A 22,017-nucleotide genomic window follows, 5' to 3' on the forward strand; every position below is an offset into this window, starting at 1 on the left:
GGGTATTTATAGATTTTGGGACACACGGCCAGGGGACACGCCCGTGTTCCCTAATTTTTTCTCGTGTGATTCACGAATTTTGAATTTGGGCGCGTCTGATTTTTGGCCCACGCCCGTGTTCCTTGGGCGTGTGGGTGTACACAGTCGTGTTGCACAGCCGTATCTGTCTTTGTTCGCTTCTCCCATGCCTGTGTATGTAGGGCCACACCCATTTTAATTTGATAGGTTCGACCACGGGTTCTAGACACGGGAGTGGCGAATGCCCGTGCTATTTTCTCAGGTTCAACCACAGTTCGAAGACACAAGTGTGTCGCACGCTCGTGTTGTCTTGGCAGATTCACCCATGGTCCTAACGCAAGGCCGTGGCGACTTATCGAATCCCATGTTGGGGAAAATTTCACCCTATTTTCACATGGCCTAAGGCATGCCCGTATGCTTAGCCGTGTCTATTTGGTAAACCTGTATTCAAGAGCTCTGTTAGTAAGTTAGGTACTAAAATTTAAAGAAATTAATACAGTTAGTGCTTGGGTTGCCTCCCGAGAAGCACTTATTTATAGTCTAAGCTCGACTTACCTCTCCATTGAATGGTCATGGTGGTTCGAGGAGTTTATGCTCCTCATTCCTGCTATGAATCTCATCAAAATAAGGTTTTAGGCAGGTATTGTTTACCTTAAAAATGCTGAACTTGGGATGACTTACCTCGACTGTACTGAATGGGAAAATGCTAAGTACCGTAAGAGGGATTTATTCATTTGGTTTGGCAGTGACAATGTGAGGATCTAAGGCATCTAATAAAACTTTATCTCCAACCTTAAGTTGATCTGGAAAGGTATTGAGCTTGTTCTGCCGTAGTTTTGGTTTATCGTGTGTTCTCGGTTTATCTGTCCGCCATTCATCTAGCTCCTCGATTTGTAACCTTCGTTCTTTATGAATAGGTCCTCTACTATTGCTTGAAAATGGCTCATGTACTTCCTTCAAACTCATTTCCTGCAAAGTAGGTTGCACCATATTGTCAGTTTTAGTAAAATAGTTTAGACAATCACCTTCAATTTTTAATGTGTTGCCGGAATTGCAAGCTTGAAGGGTGAGTGTTTCGTCTCCCACTCGAAGTGTGAGCTCACCTGTGCCAACATCAATAATTGTTCTAGCAGTTGCTAAAAAGGGCCTTCCTAAAATCAAAGGAGTGTTGCTATCCTCCTCTATTTCTAGAACAATGAAGTCAACGGGAAATATAAATTTATCGATTTTAGCTAGCACATCTTCAATAATACCTCTAGGAAATCTTATAGTTTTATCTGCTAATTAAATGCTCATCCTAGTCTGTTTGGGTTTCCCAAGACCTAGTTGTTTAAACATTTTGTAAGGCATGATGTTAATACTAGCCCCTAAATCAGCTAATGCATTATTAATATCTAAACTACCAATTAAGCAAGGAATTGTAAAACTCTCTGGATCTTTCAATTTGTTGGGTAGTTTATTCTGTAGAATAGCTGAACAAACTGTGTTTAGCTTCACATGCGAAGCCTCATCCAACTTCCGCTTATTTGCTAAAAGCTCCTTTAAAAATTTCATTGCGTTTGGCATCTGCGAAAGAGCTTCAATAAACGGTAAGTTAATATGTAAATTTCTTAAGAGTTTAAGGAATTTACCAAATTGTTCATCTGAGCGGTCTTTCCTTGTCGTATTAGGGTATAACACACGAGGTTTGTATTCTGTACTTACCGATTTCTGCTCATTGTGGTCTACCTCACCTTTACCTTTGCTTATCTCAGTTTCTTGCCTTGGTTCTAGTTTAGGTGTGACTAACCCTTCCTCATCTTGACTAGTAATCACGTTGAGTTGCTCCCTTGGGTTAGATTCTGTGTTGCTTGGCAAGCTACCTTGTGGTCGTTCAGAAATCAACTAGGCAAGCTGTCCAATCTGAGTTTCGAGCCCTTAGATCGATGCTTGTTGATTCTTACGTGCTGTCTCAGTATTCTGAAAATGAGTTTTTGACACCGATATAAACTTTGAGAGCATTTCTTCAAGGTTCAGCTTCTTTTCCTATTGGTAGGGTGGTTGTTGGTGGCCTAGAGGTGGTCTCTGATTTCCTTGGCCTCCCTATGAAAAATTTGGGTGGTTCCTCCAACCTGCATTGTAAGTATTGCTATATGGGTTATTTTGGGATCTAGAGTTATTGTTACTCATATATTGGACTTGTTTCTCCTCGATGCTAAGGTCGAAAGGTTGATATTCTGTGCATGCTCATCTTCCATTTGAATCACACCTCATCACTGGATGTACCTGAGTAGAACCCCACAAACCGTTTATCTTTTTATTTTAGAGTTCTACTTGGTTAGATAGCATAGTAACCGCGTCGAGGTTGAAAACACCGTCTGCTTTCGTTGGCTTTGTTCTCATAACTTGCCACTGATAGTTATTCAGTGACATCTCCTCAATAAATTCGTAAGCCACCTCAGGTGTCTTATTATTGATAGTTCCTCCAGCGGCTGCATTAATCATCTGTCGAGTCAAAGGATTTAGGCCATTATGGATCGTTTGAACCTGTAGCCAAAGCGGTAACCCATGGAGAGGGCACCTTCTCAAAAGGTCCTTATATCTCTCCCATGCATCATAAAGTGTTTCTCAATCCATCTGCATAAAAGAAGAGATATCATTACGTAATTTGACTATTTTAGCCGGTGGAAAATATTTTAATAAAACATTTTCGATCATTTGTTCTCAAGTAGTGATTGACCCTCGTGGTAACGAGTTCAACCATTGTTTAGCCTTATTCCTTAATGAAAAGGGAAACAACCGAAGGCGAATGACATCATCAAAAATGCCATTAATTTTAAAGGTATCACAAAATTCTAGGAAATTTTCCAAGTGAGTGTTGGGATCCTTGTCTTGCAAACCATCAAACTGAACAAATTGTTGTATCATTTGAATTGTGTTAGGTTTCAGTTCAAAATTATTTGCAGCAATAGCAGGTTTAACTATACTTGACCCAGTTAATGTTAAATTAGGTTTAGCATAATCATACATAGTGCGCGGAGTAGGATTTTGATTAACAACAATTGCAGGAGGTAGCGAATTTTCTTGGTTTTTAGCCATCTCCTCGGTTGTGGTTTGAATATCGTCCTCTTGCTTGATCTCTGTGTATCTTAAGCTTCGCCTTATTTCTCTTTGGTTTCTGCGAACTGTGCGATCGATCTCACTGTCAAAAAGTAATGGTCCTGACGGGTTTCTTCTAGTCATAAACTATAAGAACCTGCCAGAAAAAAAGAAAAAGAAAAAGAAGAATTAGTAATAAAAATTAGAATAAAATTGAAATTGTAGTAAAAGTAAATGGCTAAAGTAATAAAAATTGAGTGTTCCTAATATCTTAGTTTCCCGAAAACGGTGCCAAAAACTTGATACATGATATTCGTGACAGGTTTTAAATATTTAAAATGAATCGTTCTTGAAACTAACTATTATCACGATGAAGGCAAGTGTACCTATCGAACAGTAGTATAGCTTTAGAAAGACCGAATTATTAAACCCAAAGGAACTAAAAGTACTAGTATTAACTTTCTTTTTATTATCTAGCCTAAGAATAATAGGGTTTGGTTTAACTAACTAATTAACTAAACTAAGAATTCACAGAAAATAGAATTGGGGAATTACTTTTGGAAAAACGATTGAATTAAAACAATACCTAAGGAAAAATTCACCTAGACTTCACTTGTTATTTGACTCTGAATCGGACAATTTATTCATTTGACTTGATCTGTAGAAATCCATAAGTTATATTATTATCCCTCTCGAGACTAACAACGTCTAACCCTAGGTTGAATAATTGAAATCTCTTTCTAATTAACTCTCTAGGGTTGCATTAACTCGATCTATGGATCCCTTTATTAGGTTTCACCCTGGTTCAGCAAAATCTTGTCACCTTATCTCTAGGCGCGCAATCAACTCTGCTTAATTATGATAAATGTACTCTTAGACAGGGTCTATTCCTCCTCTGAATAAGAGCTTAACTTGAATCAATATCCTGGAATATCAAGACAAGAAGTAAGAACACATAATTAAGAACAAGTCAAATATTTATCATACAATTCAGATAATAATAACAAGATCTTTCTTAGGTTTCATTCCCCTTAGGTATTTAGGGGTTTTAGTTCATAAATAAAAAGGTAAACATCCCAGAAGAATAACGAATACAAAACATAAAGAAAAACCCAAAAATTCTGAAGGGAAATTAAGGGGAGATCTTCAGTCTTGATGATGAATCTGACTTCTGAGATGGATCAATCGGCTTTCATTGAACAGTTCCCTACTTCTTTCTCTGTGTGTCCCCTTTTCCTCCTCCTCTAGGGTGTATTTATAGGCTTTAGAATGCCTAAGAACCCTCAAAATTGGCCTTTTCCAAATTGGACTCAATTTGGGCTCGACAGGGACACGCCCGTGTGACACGCTCGTGTGCGATTACTTTAGGCCATGGTCAAGCCTGTTAAATAGGCACGGGCGTGTGGTCCACCCGTGTGAGTTTTGCTTCGATTTTTCCAAATTGACACGGCCGTATGGTCTGCCGTTGTGAGGAGGTCCAGGCCGTGTTGATTTTGTATGTTGGCCCATTTTCTCCGTTTTTGGCCCGTTTCTCATTCCTTTCACTTCCTATGCTCACCCAAGTATAAAATATGAAATTAAGGCATTAGGAGCATCGAATTCACCAATTTTAAGGAAAAATCATCCATAAAATGTGCTAAGCATGGGATAGAAATATGTATAAATTACGGTTTATCATATACTCAATCAGATACAGATATAGATTTGAGCTTAAGCCCATTACAAAAATAGATACATATTTGGGCTTAAGCCTGTCTCAAATATAGATACAGATGTACAAATCAGAATCAGATATCAAATATCCTACCCACATCCTCTACACACCATCTCCGACTATCTATACACACCATGTGGGGTTTAAAACACCCACCTAGCCCTATACACCATGTTGTATTGATGCAGTACATAATAGATATAATGTAGGCATGCTGCCAGATAATAGGCATAAACTGCCTTTCAGAACACTTCCTTCAATATACATCATCCCACCCCAATAACTGTAACAGAACATACATATAGAATTAATAGATAATTCATGCTTAACATGCTTTTATAAACAAACGACAGATGAACAAACATAGGCATGCTCATAACCATATTTTAGTCTAACAGATCACTTGGTTTTAGGGTTAGATAGCATTTACCGACCTTACGGTAGGCCCATGGTTAATTAGGACAACCCGTGCGACAATACGGAAGATTTCAATATAACGGGCCCACATACCCATGTGGCGTACACACCTAGATTGACCTTGCCCGTGTGTATCACACGGCCTAGCCCAAAAACCCACACGCCCGTGTGGACTACTCATGTGGGCCCACACGTCCAGTTTGGTTTAGCCCGTGTGGCCCACACGGCCACACTCCGGCACCATTCGGCTGTGTCTTGTGCAAGGCCTGGCCTTCGTCGATCACACCGCCATGTCATTGCACACGGCCTACCACACGGCCGTGTGGCGTCAACAGGGGGGTTTTTCGGCTTCCACCGAATCTTGTTTTTCTGTGTTTTAGTTACACACCTGTTACAATTTTGATAGGGAAACACTCTTGAGACACCAGTACCTTCGAACGAGCAACCAAAATTTTGTACAACTACAGTGTCGATTGAAGACCCTCAACCCCTTGATCTTCTCCTGAGCACCAAATGAACCTTATTAATCAATGATTCATTACCCACAACAAAACACACCTACCAAAACTTACTAATAATGCAAAAGAGCACCCAACTATCAAAATTCAGAAATTTGACAACAATTTAGAGAAGAATAAAACAAAAGAAAAAGAAAACTAGCAGAGAATAGGAAGAAGTGGAAAAACGTTAGTCTAGGGGATTTCTGGAAGAAATAGAAAATTTTAGAAAAACTGATAAGTTATTAGGAATCCCCCAAACTTTCTCCCCTACAATCCCATTAACAACCACTTCTTCAAATCTCAACTCCACCAAAATACTAGCAGTCAACAGCGCAAAAAATAATACCAACATTCACGCAAGGATTCGAACGCATGACCTCTAACACACTAACTCCCTTACCACTCGAACTAGCAGGCTTATTCTGACATAGTTTTGCCAATAATTAAATATAAGCCTACTGAGCAAGGATAGGGATTAAGTTAGAAGAATACCAAAATTTACCAAAGTTGGAGCTTGATCTTGGGACCTCACACACACCCCCAAAACACTTAAACACTAAAGTAGATACAAATTTGTGTCAAATTTTTACAAAAGCAGGAATAAAAGTTGGGACGTTACAATTGTTGAGTCAATGATCACTTTTGGGATGTTGGAATCACTTCTTGTAACCTTGAGATTCACCTATACCAACACATAGAATAAACAAACCGTATGTTGAGTGATAAAACTCAGTGGTACTTTCATGATTCAAGACAATACAACATTAGTATTAACAACTGATCACAATAAATTCAAGCTCAATGTCTAGCCAATTTACATCCTATCATGATAAAAAATTTCATTATCATATATATATATATGTATATACATATGGTAAATTGTATATCAATTCATTTAACATTCACAATCTAATTCACAAAATCATACCATTTTATTAAATACTTACGGACCATTTGAAACATTCAATACCATTTAAGTTCCAAAGATATATACTTTTACCATAAGCTATCCAATTACCATGTTCAACCAATGTCATTTAATCATTCAACTTCCAATTCAATTCTCTTTCTAAAGTCTATTGACTTACTCATATTCAATTCAACCTTCAAGGTTTGTTTCTAACCTGTTCAAATAATATTTTATATTATTTATTTATCATGAATTACATATAGGCACATATAATTCCATATCATCAAATCATTTCAGTTCAATATCATTTGTCATGCTTATGTTTTATAATCCCTATTAACTTGATTTAAACTCGAACGAATACATAGATCATCCAACCAACACACTAATTTGGCACTGAAGAGCATCATCGAGTAAATCAAAGTAAAGGAAAGCTGGCACACATAGTGCATATTGGAGTACGAAGTGAATCCTGGCACATAAAGCACATCCTGGCACACGAAGTGTATCCTAGCACACAGAATGTATCTTACCACACAATATGCATAAACCCGTACACAATCTGATTCTATGGCATGCCAACTATATTCGACCCTATTTGAATATCTAATAGGGTAATCAATGTTCCAATTACGCTATATAACCAATTTTCATATTATCATTATCAATTCGTTCATTATTAGCTCACATATATAAAACTAATATACCATATAGCACAGTTGAAACCATTTTCATATCACATATCATGTATCAATTAAATATGTTATTTTCTATTTTATTCAATTTACTCCACTATCTTGATATTTAATATCAATCACAACAAATCAATTCATACGACCATTATATACTCACCTTGATATTCAATCATGAAATTTACATGAATATGCAAACAAATAAATTGATCTTGAATCATAAAAGTACAAATCGAAATCTCATGTCACTCTTCAACGAATCTCGCTTTTCCTTTCCCTCTTGATGACCTAGCATCATCTTTAGCTACGTACGATAATACAATAGATAAACAATATCAATTTTCATCCACTTCACATTTAAATACAAAGTCAAGAATATTTTTTATTTTATTCAATTTAGTACCTATACTTAAGCATATCTTTTGATATTCAGCATCAGATAAAAATTCAATTTAACTTTCACTCATTAGGGACCTTATACTTTTTATGCCTAGCATAATTTGTTCCCTAATGTTACAAAGTTAACAATTAAGCTTATTAAGCTTTACAATTTTGTCATTTTCATAATTTAAGCTTAATATCCATCAATTTCAGGTCTAATTCATTAATTTCTCAACAACTGTAACTTGCTAAAAATTCAACAATTAAACAAATTGATACATAAGATAGCTAAATCAAGCTCCCATGATCATAAGTCTATAAAAATCAAAGAAAAATGGCTAAGGGGCTTACTTGTAATAGTGGTCAAATGTTCAAATAAGCATGAAGATTTTCTTTTTCTTTGTTTTAATGGTGGACGGTGATGGAGGATGAAAATGATGGTTTTTCATATACTAATTTTTCTTTTATACTTAGGTTATGTAATACTTAATCTTAGTTAATTAGTTTAATCATAATTTAAATTACTTTAATTACCATTATTAGTTGATAATCTTAATGATAATTACCATCATCATCCACTATGTTTTATTCCAAATTGGTTTATTAACCATTTTAGTCCCTTGGATAATTGCTATCTAGGTCCCCAAGCCTTTTCCTAACTAAAACTTTGTAGCGATTGAACTTTTATAGTTTAGTCCTTGAGTCTTAATTAACTACTTTTCAGCTAAATTACTTAACCGAGCTCCAATACATTTCTATATTAACTCCATAAATGTTTTTATTTTATATTTATATACTCGATTTACAAAAATAGAGTTCTAGAATTGCATTTTCCAACACCACTAGAATTTGAGTCGTTACAATGACCCTTATCTCCTACCCCTAATATTTTATAAAATATATATGAAAACAAAATATTAATATGTAAAATACATCCAACCTAAACACTTTGAGTTTGAATAAAGTTCAAAGAACTCTATCTTTATAATTGTACATCATAAGATCAATTACGATTTTAATTATTAAAATTATCAAATCAAATATTAATATTTAAACTTAAAATGAAAACATTAAATTTTTTAGTTTTGATATTTAACTTATTTTTAACTTATTATTTTTAAATATATTTTCTAATTTAAAATCATATAAAAAAATTTTAAATAAAATTCAAATTTAAATTGAATCAAATGTAAAATTTTAAGATCTTAGTGTTATGCAAATCAAAGCCTATAGAGAATTATATGATGTTGAATTGGAGCCGTTCATCGGTTTTGATGAAGAAAATCATAATAATAAATTAATTTCTATTGACCTTTTTCCTTTTAGTACACAAACCTAAGTGATGGGGCTATAACTTTTCATTAGTTTTATGTGTAACCTTAAAAATTATAAAATTATGATAATAAATATAAAAATAATAATAAGAAACAATAGTAAGAATTTATCATTATAAGTTAAAAGCTCTCTATAAAATTATTATTATAATATTAATTAAAAATGACATAAAGTAAAATTAATAAAACTAATAAGAATATACATCAATTTATATGTTTTATAATTATAATTTATAATTTATAATTTATAATATTATAATTTATATCAACGTTATATGTTTTTCTTTGTTTTCCTATGATGAGATGAACTACGAGTGTGTTATAAAAATGTGTAGTTCATACATCAATTTCATAGGCATTGGAAGATAGGAGTTGCCGTCAAAAAGGGCGTTATAAAAAGTCTAAGCAAGCTTAAATTATTTGATTCAATTATAATGGGAAGGTAAACTAGAGTCAGTAGCAACATTTATAGTTGCAAATTTAATAATCATCGATGCTTTGCAAGCTGTTACTATCGATGCTAACTCTTCATCAATGGAGGAGGTTGAATAAGGGCAAATTAGTTTTGCAAATCCATGAATACGTGTCATATTAAATAAATTTTAGTGATAATCTTTTAAGATTTGAAAGTTGGATGAGCTCTCATATTACTATATAGTCTTCCTTCATTATTTTAAAAGTGGGCATAAAAGGTGTCCATAAACACGACTTAAAAGAATTATTTATTATAATTTTTAAAGGAGTTTATATATTTACTTAAAAGAATAATTAAATATTGTCATGAATGCTATTAAGTGAATTTTCACTTTTTATCTTCCTTAACACTTTATCTTTCATCTCCTTATAACCCCTTTCCTATTTATGTATTAGAAAATGAGGAGCCTAATCTCCCTATATATATATATAGGAATATACTACTTGTAATGATGATGAAAAAGAAGAGAAATGTAATATAAATCCCCTTCTTCTTGGGTTCTTTGAACTATTGTTATTATTTCATAATACGTTATCAGCACGATCTTGTTCGATAGTATTCAATATTTCGTGGAAGAACAAGTAATCTAGATGTACAATGTCCTTGTTGAAGCAACAATCCCAAGGTATGTGATTTTCTCTGTGTGCTTGAAATTTTTGAGATTTTCAATATTCTTAATGAAAAAAAGAGAGTTAAAAACGACACTCATTTCACTTTTATTTTCGTATTTAAGTATGAATTTATGTTTTATATATTCCATTGTATGCTTGCTTATGATCTAAGATTTTGAATAAGATTGAATAATCAACCACTTGAATATTTTTGCTTAAATATGTATAGTCATTTTTAAAAATTTTATTTTATTTGGTGACTCATGCATGTCAACAACGAAAAAGTGAGGATCTTGAATGAGAATATATTTGGATGAATTAATATGGGAATAACTCCTCAAAATAAAGAGATACTTCTATTATAACTTATGAAATGTATCTCAGACTTGAAGTCTAAACACCTGGAAGGTGTAAAACCAAGGGGAGTATATGTTAGCATAATAGCAAAAGAAAAGAAAATACAAGTCATAAGATTTAGAATTGACTTGTAATACAAATGTTTGCAAGATACTTGGTGTAACACGCGCACCCTACCCGATCGCCGGATCCGAGTATGGTGTGTCACAACTTAAAACCATATGAATTTGAAAAAAAAAATGAAATTTTTAAAAGTTTTGAGGTCTTGACGTATACCCCGAATTTGGCATAAACTCAAGTACAACAATAACAAAACAATCAAATTAATAATACGTCAAATATTTAGACAAAAATTTGGCGAAAGCCTTATGAAAGTTGCCAGGATTATATAAAACGCAATATGATTATTTCCCATACAAAAGTTTCAAGAGTATCACTGGTAGTTAAACAACATTTAAAACAATTTAGCGTATACGTCTAAAAGATAATCTCATAAAACATAATTCACTAGATTAAACATATATTTCTAAAGTTTGTAAAAGTTCTCACAAAACAGTGTTTTGGAAAAAGTTGTAAATTATTACAAAAGTTAGTTACAAAATAGAACTACACGCCACGCTTCCAAACGGTCATGCATGATTCAAAAATAGGCAAGTGGCTCATTATCAACAGTAACTTTGGCATAGTATCTTTCTATAGAATTTCTTTCTTCTATCAACAAGTATGAGATGGTAAGGATAACATAATAAGGTTCAAACAAACTTAGTGAGTCTCATAAACAAAGAAAACACAAACAATATACAGGAATACCATTGGTAGACCAGCATTAATACCAATAATGATACTCAACCTATTAGAGAGGTTCAGACGTACTAATCATACTACACCCGATGGCATTCACAATTCTTAGACTGACTCAATTTGTCAACTTAACATGGCTCATGGGCGAACACTATCTACCCATTTGACCATAAATTAATACAATGTGCATGTTTACACATGACTTATACTCATGCCAATCTCAAACCCAGAATTCAGAGTCAGAATCATATCAATCAGTCATATTCATATGCATATACTCCACTCATTAACTTTTCATATAAGTTATGTTTAGCTGAACATGTTTTCTCATGATCTATCAATCTGGTTTACAATATAGTTGCCTTGTAACACCCCATACCTAGTTTGATCACCAAACTCGAGCTATGGAACGCCACAGTAGCCACCTAAGTGACTCTCCATTAACACCCGACCTAACCTCCAACATACTACAAGTTAAAAAAAAACATGTATAGGTTTGAGAAAACACAAGCTCGCGAACTCACTTCTCTTGCTTCATGATATGTAGTGACAATAACATGCGAACCTACTTTGCATGTAAGGACTTAACTTACCCTTTTTGTAATAGCCCAAAATTGGGTCTAGTTGGAACAGAGGTTTCGGGACCACAAAATCCGAGATAGAAATAATTATTTTATGATTATTTTGAGTTCTATGATATGATTTCATTATTGTGTGGAAATTTCGTGAAGAAATTCTATGCATAAAGTGGTCAATTTGAAGTTAGGGACTAAATTGAATAAGTTGCAAACTTGCATTCTAGAAGTTTCTAGTATGAAATTGATTTGAAATATTAATTAGGAGGTATTAAATAGCAATTTTACCAATTTCTAAGTGATGGACAAAAATTGGACATGGATGGAATTTTTGAAAGTTTAGTAAGGAAGGGCATTTTGGTCATTTGGTAATTATAAGAAATAAAAAGGGAAATAAAGCCAAAATTGACTCATCTTTTTCATGGAGGCTGAAATTAGCATGGGGGAAGCCATGGATAGGGTTTTCAAGCTTTCCAAGCTCAATAGTAAGTCCATTCTAACCCCGTTTTTCAAGTTCTTTACGTTTTTGGAATCCCGGTAATTTGATTAAGCTTATTCTAGCAGTAATTTAAGCTAGGGTTCATATTTGGAAAAATACCCATAGGTGAAATGTGTTTCTTTTGCTGTTTTATGATAGAATATGAGGTTTTAAATTATGTTAGACAACTTGTGCTACTCGGTTTTGAGTGAAAACGAGTAAAAGGGCTTAATCGGTAAAAATGCCTAATAGTCATAAGTATATGTTAGAGTGAGAATTTGATGTTGCCATAGAAGGAAAAAGTGATCAGAATGTCATAAAACATAAGAATAATGGATGAAGTTTAATTCCCGAGCCTAGGGGAAAAAGTGTAAATATGAAAAAGTTTAGGGGAAAATTGTAATTTTTCCAAAGTTTGAGTTAAGGACTGTTTTGAATAGTAAATTAATTAAATAAGTAAAATATGATGTTTTAGATCCCGGAAAACGAGATTTTAACCTAGAATGAGAGAAAATCAAAAATTGGGAAAGTTGGTAAAATGGCCGTTTTAGTATCGAGGTAAGTTCATATGTATAATAAGCATTAATTTATGCATGTTTCAATGTAAAATTGATATATTTATTATGATTTCTGAGGTGTTGAAAGTACGTAAGTTGGTATGATAATAATACAGTAATAATGCTGTAATTTATATTTGAAAGTTAAATTTAGTGAATTAATTGAATTATGTTAAATTAAATGATTATGGTGCCAAGTTTATGAATTGATTTAAAAATATGTCTATGGTACATGAAGTGCATTGAATTATCATACATAAATGTGATTTCTATGATTATGGATATTATGGGAAATTGTAAGTTCATATGATTTTTAATAAGGCAATGTGTAATTTAATGTTATTGCCTTGATATTAAATGAGATGTAAGTTTATATGTAAGTAATACATCAATATTACTTGTATTATGATATTTTATAATAATATTGGAAATATGTTTGTGGATAATTACTTGATTGGTGAAATTGTTGGAAAAGAGAGAGAAATCCCGGTTGAACCTTCGGAAAGATTGGATGATACAGATAGTATGTAGCTAGGTCACATGTATGGTGCTGAGTGCACATCATGTGTACAAGAGAGCTACAAGAAATTATGATGTAGATAGGTCGCATGGGTGATACTATGTGTACACCATGTAGACAAGAGAGCTACGGGATATATGTAGCTAAGTCGCATGCGTGGTTCCAGGTGAAGGACACCATGTAGACAAGAGAGCTACGAGATAAATTGGCTAGGTCACATGGGTGGTACTGAGTGTTCACCATGTGTACAAGAAAGCCAAACTATATGATGGGTGGAGCTGCGTGCTAAAACCACCAAGTATCAAGGATTGATCCGAAGTGTTCAACGGGAGACTCTCTATGTATTGCTTTGTGAGTTTTGTGATGAATAAGTGCAGGAACTTGGTTATGTGAATGATGTGTTCATTAAGTGACCAGGATGTGGTAAGGTTATAAACAAGTAAGTTATACATGAGGATGATTTTATGGTGACCTTGTGATCATGGGCCTATACTTGTGATGTATGAAATGTGGTGAAAATCATTTGTGATATGTATGTTAAAATGTGGTTAATACAAAAAAAGTGTGAGAGAGTGAATTAGCAATAAAACTGTTTTGGACAGTAGCAGTGACATGATTTTTAAAAATCACCAAAAATAGTAGAAATTGAATCAGAGACTGAATGAGATATAAAATTAAAACCTAATGAGTCTATCTTCATATAAAAGAAACAGAGCAAGAAAGGAGTTCTACATTTTGAGATATTTATGTTTTTGTAAGACTAGTTCAGAATGATTACGTGATACCCTATTTTGACTTTGGAAAATCACAAAAATTTGGATAAAAATAATTAGAGGCTTAAACTTATATTTTTAAAATCCCTAATGAGTATTTTCAAGATAAATCAACAAGAACATTATCCGAGTTCTGTACTGTAAGATAATTAATTTTTAGTGAAGAGATGTCAGAACTGTCAGAAAGTGAAATAAGGGAAATATTAATGAATAAACTATGCTAATTGGCTAAACCAAAAATTATGAAAATTTTATGGTGGCAAGATATGTGAGTCTAGTTTCATTGAAAATTTACGGATCTTAATTTGGAGCTCTGTATCTCGAATTATAAATAAGTAAGTGACTATGACTCATGTGGACAGTTTGATGTGAGCATTTATTAGTAAATTGTGAAATCGTACTTACAAGAATGCTATATACATTAAGGATGTGGAATGGAGAGGAGGAGGAGGAAAATAAATATATGTGGAATACATGGAAACTATGGTATATGAAATATTGATATAATGAAATAAATGATATGTGTTTATAAGAAAACAGAAAGAGAATGATATGTATAATGACATGTATATATATATGACTAGTCTCAATGTAATGCTTGGTGGGTATGGAGTTGAATTGAAATGTTTCAAGCAAACATGTTATTTTGCGCATCTGAATTATGATATTTTATAAAGATATGATCTAGTTTTAAATATGAATGCTTGATGATTAAGCTGAAGATATTTGGTAAGATGATAATCTTGGTATAAATGTATAAGTGGTACTATAATAAACAAGGTAAAATGAGTATGAGAGACACATGTATGATGACATACAAATGCTATGTTTGTGGTTTAATTGAGAATATTTAATCATTAAATGAATACCATGTTATATGCTTTTGATTTTGTATAAATGTGTAAGAGATTAAGGTTGACCAAAGCTTGGAAAATAGCCTAGGTATATTCCACACAGGCAAAGACACGACCATGTGTCTCAGCCATGTATGGAACACGAATTTGGGACACGGGCGTGTGGAGCCTTAAAGCATGAAATTTCCAAGATTTTTGTAAGTTCTCGGTTTAGTCCCGAACCCTTTCTAAAGTATGTTTTGGGCATCATAGACTCAAATAAGGGACTATGTGTAAGTGAATGAACGTTTTGAAATATGAATGAAATTTTATGGCCCGTATTTTAGTTTAGTGTTTGTATGTTTGTCCGGTAACGCCTTGTACCTTATCCCGGCCTCAGGTACGGGTAAGGGTGTTACACTTTTTCTTGTAGTCATAAATATTTGAAGAAAGGAATTAAGAACAGGTGAAGCCTAAGTTCGAAAAACAATATATAGTTGTTCAACTATCTAACATTTAGGTTCGCACCCTTGCATAGCTTGGACATTCTAAGTCTTCATAGAGTAGGACTCTTTAAACAGGGTAACCTCATGAACTACCTCTTAGGTGATTAGAATACAAACACGGTTTGCTGGGTTCTTCTTATACAATATATCAAAACACGTTAAGGGTTTGTAATTAGTAGTTTTCCAATCGTTAGGGTTCGCACTTAGCATAGTTCGGCAACCCTATCATTTCGCAGCAAATTTGGCAAACTCTACATAAGTTTGTAGATTAGAATATTTTAGGTTATTGCCCATGATGAACAGTATGTTTGGAAAATTAATTGCTTAAATATGAATTTGTAAATTAAGAAAACATTAAACAATCTTGAACTATGTTCATAAACTTAAAATTTAGATGTGTTCATAAAGTATTATCGATTCGCAAATAAGAACATAAAGAAAACATAAGAAATAATAAAAATTAACTAAGTCCTAGATAATTGACGGGGTCGACAGAAAGATAACTCTAAGCCCAAGTAGAATCCCTTATTACCTTTAATCCAAAGTTAACTTGTTTCACCTTTTTAGTATTTGTGCTTTGTTTGGATCACTCGCCTTGCTGTTACTCACTGTGCAAAGGAGTGTCTGAGCTCTTGTGAACTCAGTGAGTATACAGGAAAGTATAATCATATAGCACGCATAAAACATAAGTTAGATAAAAGCTTTAGCAAATTCACAGAATTGTGAATTGGGTTTACCATACTTACGCGAAGTCTGGTTCTAGTTACTTACTATTAGTTAGCTTAATACTGAAAAAAATAATTGTTTTAGAAAACATAATCTTATTCAAATGTACTTTACTATTGGATAAGCGGATCTCTTTATAACGCCTCAGAGTGACTCAAAGATTATTAACATATCCAATAAGTGTAACACCAAACACACCAACATGTCCTATTGAATGGAGCTTAGCTCGACATTCCCTTATCTCTCTAACCTGTCCCAAGGCCTCTTGCCTAAAACACAAAACATAAATGTGAGTACTCACAATCTTATGGCATGCCATTATAACCAACAGTTTCAAAAGATTATAGTGTTAAAACATATACTTAAAACATGGAGTTTGCAAGTCATAAGGAGCTCGCAAAGCACTGTTCATATTGAGCTCGGAATATAGAGCTCGCATATCACTGTTCATAAAAATGCATATATAATCACAAAATAGAGTTTAGAAAAGACTTACTCTCAGAAGTTAGGTTAAACCCTAAGCTCTTAATTATCACTATGGTTCGCACATACAAGTTGCAGTCCTTGAACACTCACCAATTTACTAAAAGCCTTTAGGCAAGCTTCGATTTTCCCTTGTCTTTGCTTATAGACAGTTTTGTTAGTTTCGCAATTTCACAAATATATACAAGTTACCAACAGAAAAACCACATCAAAACTCATTGATAAACACAATCAAACCTAGGTCCCAACATGCTTGTCTTTTGGCGAACCTAGTTTCCTTTATTGTGAACCTTTATTAATTACTTCTAACACCAACACAACAGAGAAACAAAGTCTTACCTTAGATCCTAAGAGCTAAGTTTTGGGTAGAAACTTGACAACAAGATAATCGACAGAGAAATTTGAGAGAGTTTTCTTGTTCAAAAGAATATGAAATTGCTTAATGAGAAGAGATTAATTTATAGGCTCTAAGTGTTTTGATGTTCTTAGGATACCCTAGCCATAGTAAAAGTAGGAAAAAGTTACGTGCATGAATGGTCTTACGAAGAGAAAAATAAGTTGACTTCATAACTTTGGTATAACTACCTTGTTACTACTCCTACTTTTGACTCTTTGCCCAAAATAATGATAACAACTTGTGATAAACTATAATATATACATGTTTTTACCCCATGCTTGGTATATTTATGAATGATTTTTCCTTGGTTTTAGTGAATTTGATGCTCCTAATCCTTTAATTTCATGTTTTATACTCAAGAGAGCTTAGGATAGCAAAAAGTACGATAAACGGGCCAAAAACGAACAAATTGGGCCTAATTTAGTGTTTCACACGGCCTAGGCACTTCCACATGGGTGATCCACACGCCCGTGTGTGACACACGGGTAGACTACACGCCCGTGTGTCATGGCCGTGTCAACACTAAACCAAGTCAGAATTGTACACGACCTAAGCATCTTCACACGGGCATGGCACACGGCCATGTCCTTGTCGAGTCCAAGTCTAATTATACTCAGAAAACGCTAATTTTGGTCTAATTTGGGCATTCCAAAGCCTATTTAAAGACCTTAGAAGAGGATTAAAAGGACACGGAGAATAGAAGACAGAAAATACTCAAGAACAGCCATCGGGATCAGCTCAGAAGGGGGATCTACATCAAGACTGAAGATTTCCATCCACTTTCCTAGAAGTTCTTTGGGTTTCTTTATGTTTTGTTATTTTCTAATTTTTGAGATTTTTTCCATTATTATGAACTAAACTCCCTAAATACCTAAGGGAGATGAAACCTAAGATGAATCTTATTACTAATTGAGTTATATGATAAATACTTGTTCTTATTCTTAATTGTAAGTTTAACCCTTGTTTTAATATTCTAGGATATTAATTTAGGTTTATGATGTGCTTATTCAGTGGAGGAAAAATGCCTGTTTAAGAGTAGATCATTCATAATTAAGCGGAGTTACATGCAATCCTAGAGATAGGATGACATAAATCAGCCGGATTAGAGTCAAATCTAATAAAGGAATCCATAGATCGAGTTAATACAACAATAGGGGTTTTAATTAGAAAGAGATTTTGTTTAATCAACCTAGTGTCAGTTTTTTTTAGTCTCGAGAGAGATGTTAACATAAATCAGGGATTTCTACTAATTAAGTCAAGTGAATAAATCGTCTAATTCAAAGGTAATAAGTGAAGTCTAGGTGGATTCTTCCTTGGGCATTATCTTCTCCATCGGTTTTCCAAAAGTATTTTCCAACTTTAATCTCTGTCGCAATCGTAGTTAATTAGATAATTAGTGTTAGTTTAAAACATTAATTTAAAACATTCTCTTAATTGTTAGGCTAGATAATAAAAAGATAGTAATTACTAGTACTTTTAGTCCTCGTGGATACGATATTTTCGGTCTCATCATAACTATACTACTGTTCGATAGGTGCGCTTACCTTAGTCGAATTTTCAGTTAGTTTTATGACCATCAACTTGTCAGGCCCACTAGTGACCTTAGCTTGCTAGACTTACTGGCAATCATTGTTTGCTATCCACTAGCGATCATTGCTCGCTATCCACAGGCGATCATAGTTTGCTAAATCCATTGGTGAACACCAGCTTGCCAGACTTTAAACTCCTAGGCCCTACTTTGGGATGTCACATGCTCTATTGGAGGCATCACAAACATATCTTCTTCTCATTTATCACATATCATGTTTCACATATAGATGATACTGGTCTGTGCAAAAAAGAGGGTATCTTATCTCGAAACATGAACTAACCATATTCATGCTGACAACTTTGGTTTAATACCACCATAACCAGATACCACACACTATATCATTGAGAGGGGACACTTACCTTAATTTATATAGGAAAAGGATTTTATAACACAAGGAAGTAAGAAGGAACTCACTAGAAAGTCTAATACAATAATCTACTCATCAAGTCATTTGCCTTTGTTGCTTGGACCTTCGTTAGCTTTTTGAGCTAAAAAGAGAGACAATTATATCTATCAGATCATTAAACTATTAAAAATTAACATGCATGCATGAATCGGTTGCATGTAACCCAGAATCAAAAGTTTCCTTCCTCACAAATAGTTCTAAAACCTATGCAAATGTTTCTTTAAATACATAAATTCATTCGATAATAACCTAAGGGTTTACTAGAAATTACCTGTGACAGCCCAAAATTGACCCTAGTCGGGAAGTGGTTTCGGGACCACAAAACCGAGTCATACTAATAATTAGCCATCATATTTGATGCTTATTATATGTATATATGCATGTGTGAAAATTTCATGCTTGAATTTTGTTAATTGTAAGTGAATTTTATTAAATAGGACTTATGTGAGAAAATTTAGAAATGTGCTAGGCAAATGTGAAGTGGCCTATTAATGCATGTTATGAAAATGATGGGTTTGCATGTCAAATTACCCAAAATTTGAGCTAGTGGCTGGCCATGCTATGGGTGGAAACATGTTGGGAACATGTTGGCTTAGTGTGTTATGTTAGAAAGAATAAATAAAAGGGTTAGTAATTAAGTAATGAAAAGGGAGGGGTGATGAAAACAAAGTTGTCTCATCCATCCCCCCCCCTCCATTTTGCCGTAACTAGACAAAGAAAAGAAAAAAAAAAGAAAGGGTGTTCATCCTTTAACACCTTGGCTGAAAATTTGAAGGAGGAAGGAAGAAGAAAGGTTGAAGAGATTCGGCCATGCATGTAACTAGGCTAAGGTATGTTTGATGATGTTCCATAAGATGCATGCATGTTTTAGTTGTTAGTTTGAGTTCTACCTAGCCCATGGTCTAAATCTTGCTATGTGATGGAGATGATATTCGGCCATGGGTGTTGTCTTTGTTGGTTGGTGTTTTGATGTTGTGGTGATGAGGCATGAAGATGATTGAGCTTGAGTGTTTAATAAAAAGGTTTGGATGTGAGAGTGTGTGAGGAGTAGAAATGAGGGGTCTTAGCAACTTCATGAAGGTTCGGCCATGGTGCTTCAATATTGCACTTGTGTTTAACCCTAGGATTAATTAGTTATATGGTTAGTATGGGTATGGGTGACCGAATATGAGAGCATGAATAGATGGAGAGTTTGGTGAATTGATATGTGGTAAATGTTAAGTGTTAAATGAAATGGAAATGATAGATTAATGTTGCACATTCGGCTATAGTTAGGCATGTTGATGATCTTATCTTGACTTAGATAATTAGGCATAAAAGGGTGGTAATGAGGTTGAGGTTGTTGAATGGTTAGTTGGGTAACAAATGAAGCATTCGGCCATCACTTGGGAGCTTATGTGATGTTGAGTTTAAAATTAGCAAAGGTGATTACCGAATGTCCAAGTATGCATATGCATGTGTGATTAGATTATTGATAGTATGGTAATTGCATGAGGTTATTAGCCGAATAGCTAAGAACATAAAGTAGCAAGATGAAAATTTTACCATGTCGTTTCGTATGTCATAAAATCATTAAAATGTGGATAACAATATATGTAGCAAAGCGGTTAAATGAGTTAATTTATTTGTTTAAGCTCAAGACTCTAAAGGAGAGGCGTCCAACAAGGGAAAATCGAAGGTCATCGAATAGCCGCCGAAATTGTTCGACCACATCCGAGGTAAGTTTTAAGCGATTAAACGTTGAGTAAATTCAATTATAATAGGACATGATGAGTTGATTTAATAAGATATGATGTGGCCATGATATGTTCTAAGCTCAAATGGTAAGTTCTTAAGTGTTTGAGCTTGGAAATTCAAGGGTAATTTGAAATAGTCTGCTTAGGACAGCAGCAGTAACGTGACTTTAGAAAATCACCATAAATTTATGGATTTGAATTAGAGACTGAATGAGACATGAAATTAAATCTTAATGAGTCTAGTTTCTTGTAAAAGAAACCGTGTAAGCAAAGGAATTTCCGATAATGAGATATTTAAAGTTGTGTGAGACGGTGTCAGAATGACTCCGAAATCCCCTGTTCGGTTTTTAGAAAACCATTATAAATTTTACAAAAATGGTTATAAGATAAAATTTATATGCTTAGACTCCTTAATGAGTCTAGTTTCAAATGAAATCAACTACAACACATTTTGAATTCTGTAAAATGAGAAATTTGATTCTTAGTGAAGAGTGGTCAGATTAGTCAAACAGTGAAACAGGGGAAACTTTAAGAAAAATCTGGTATTTATTGGCCAAACCTAAAATTCTAGAAATTTTATGGATGGAAGATATACGAGTCTATATTCAGGAAAAATTAACGGAAAGTGATTTGGAGTTTTTTAGCTCCAGTTATAAATAATTTAGTGACTATTGCTCAGGAAAAACAGCTTGTGCTGAATTTGAGATTATGTTGTGAACCTTGATAAACTTGTTTTAGTTGCTCATAAGCTATTGATTAAACCCATACTTGAATTCTAAATCGTGATATTGTAAGTTATGAGTATTCGAATATGAAATGATAGTAAGGCCTAATGGCCGATGTGATGAATGTGAAAGTGTATATATGTGATAAGGCCAAATGGTCGATGTGATGAATGTGAAAGTGTATATGTGTGATAAGGCCAAATGGCCGATGTGATGAATGTGAAAGTGTATATATGTGATAAGGCCAAATGGCCGATGTGATGAATGTGAAAGTGTATATGTGTGATAAGGCCAAATGGCCGATGTGATGAATGTGAAAGTGTATATGTGTGATAAGGCCTAATAGCCGATGTGATGAATGTGAAAGTGTATATAGGTGATAAGGCCTAATAGCTGATGTGATGAATGTGAAAGTGTATATAT

General features: G+C 33.9%; 1 non-coding gene across 1 annotated transcript; it reads left to right on the forward strand.

The window, feature by feature from the left end:
* Window positions 1-2,560: 2,560 nt before the first annotated feature.
* On the forward strand, window positions 2,561-2,667 carry LOC121207403 (small nucleolar RNA R71). Its single transcript, XR_005902494.1, has one exon. It is a non-coding gene; the product is annotated as a small nucleolar RNA R71 (small nucleolar RNA).
* Window positions 2,668-22,017: the final 19,350 nt, after the last annotated feature.

This window comes from Gossypium hirsutum, chromosome A09, assembly GCF_007990345.1.
Source record: "Gossypium hirsutum isolate 1008001.06 chromosome A09, Gossypium_hirsutum_v2.1, whole genome shotgun sequence".
In the NCBI taxonomy this organism is placed as follows: Eukaryota; Viridiplantae; Streptophyta; class Magnoliopsida; order Malvales; family Malvaceae; genus Gossypium; species Gossypium hirsutum.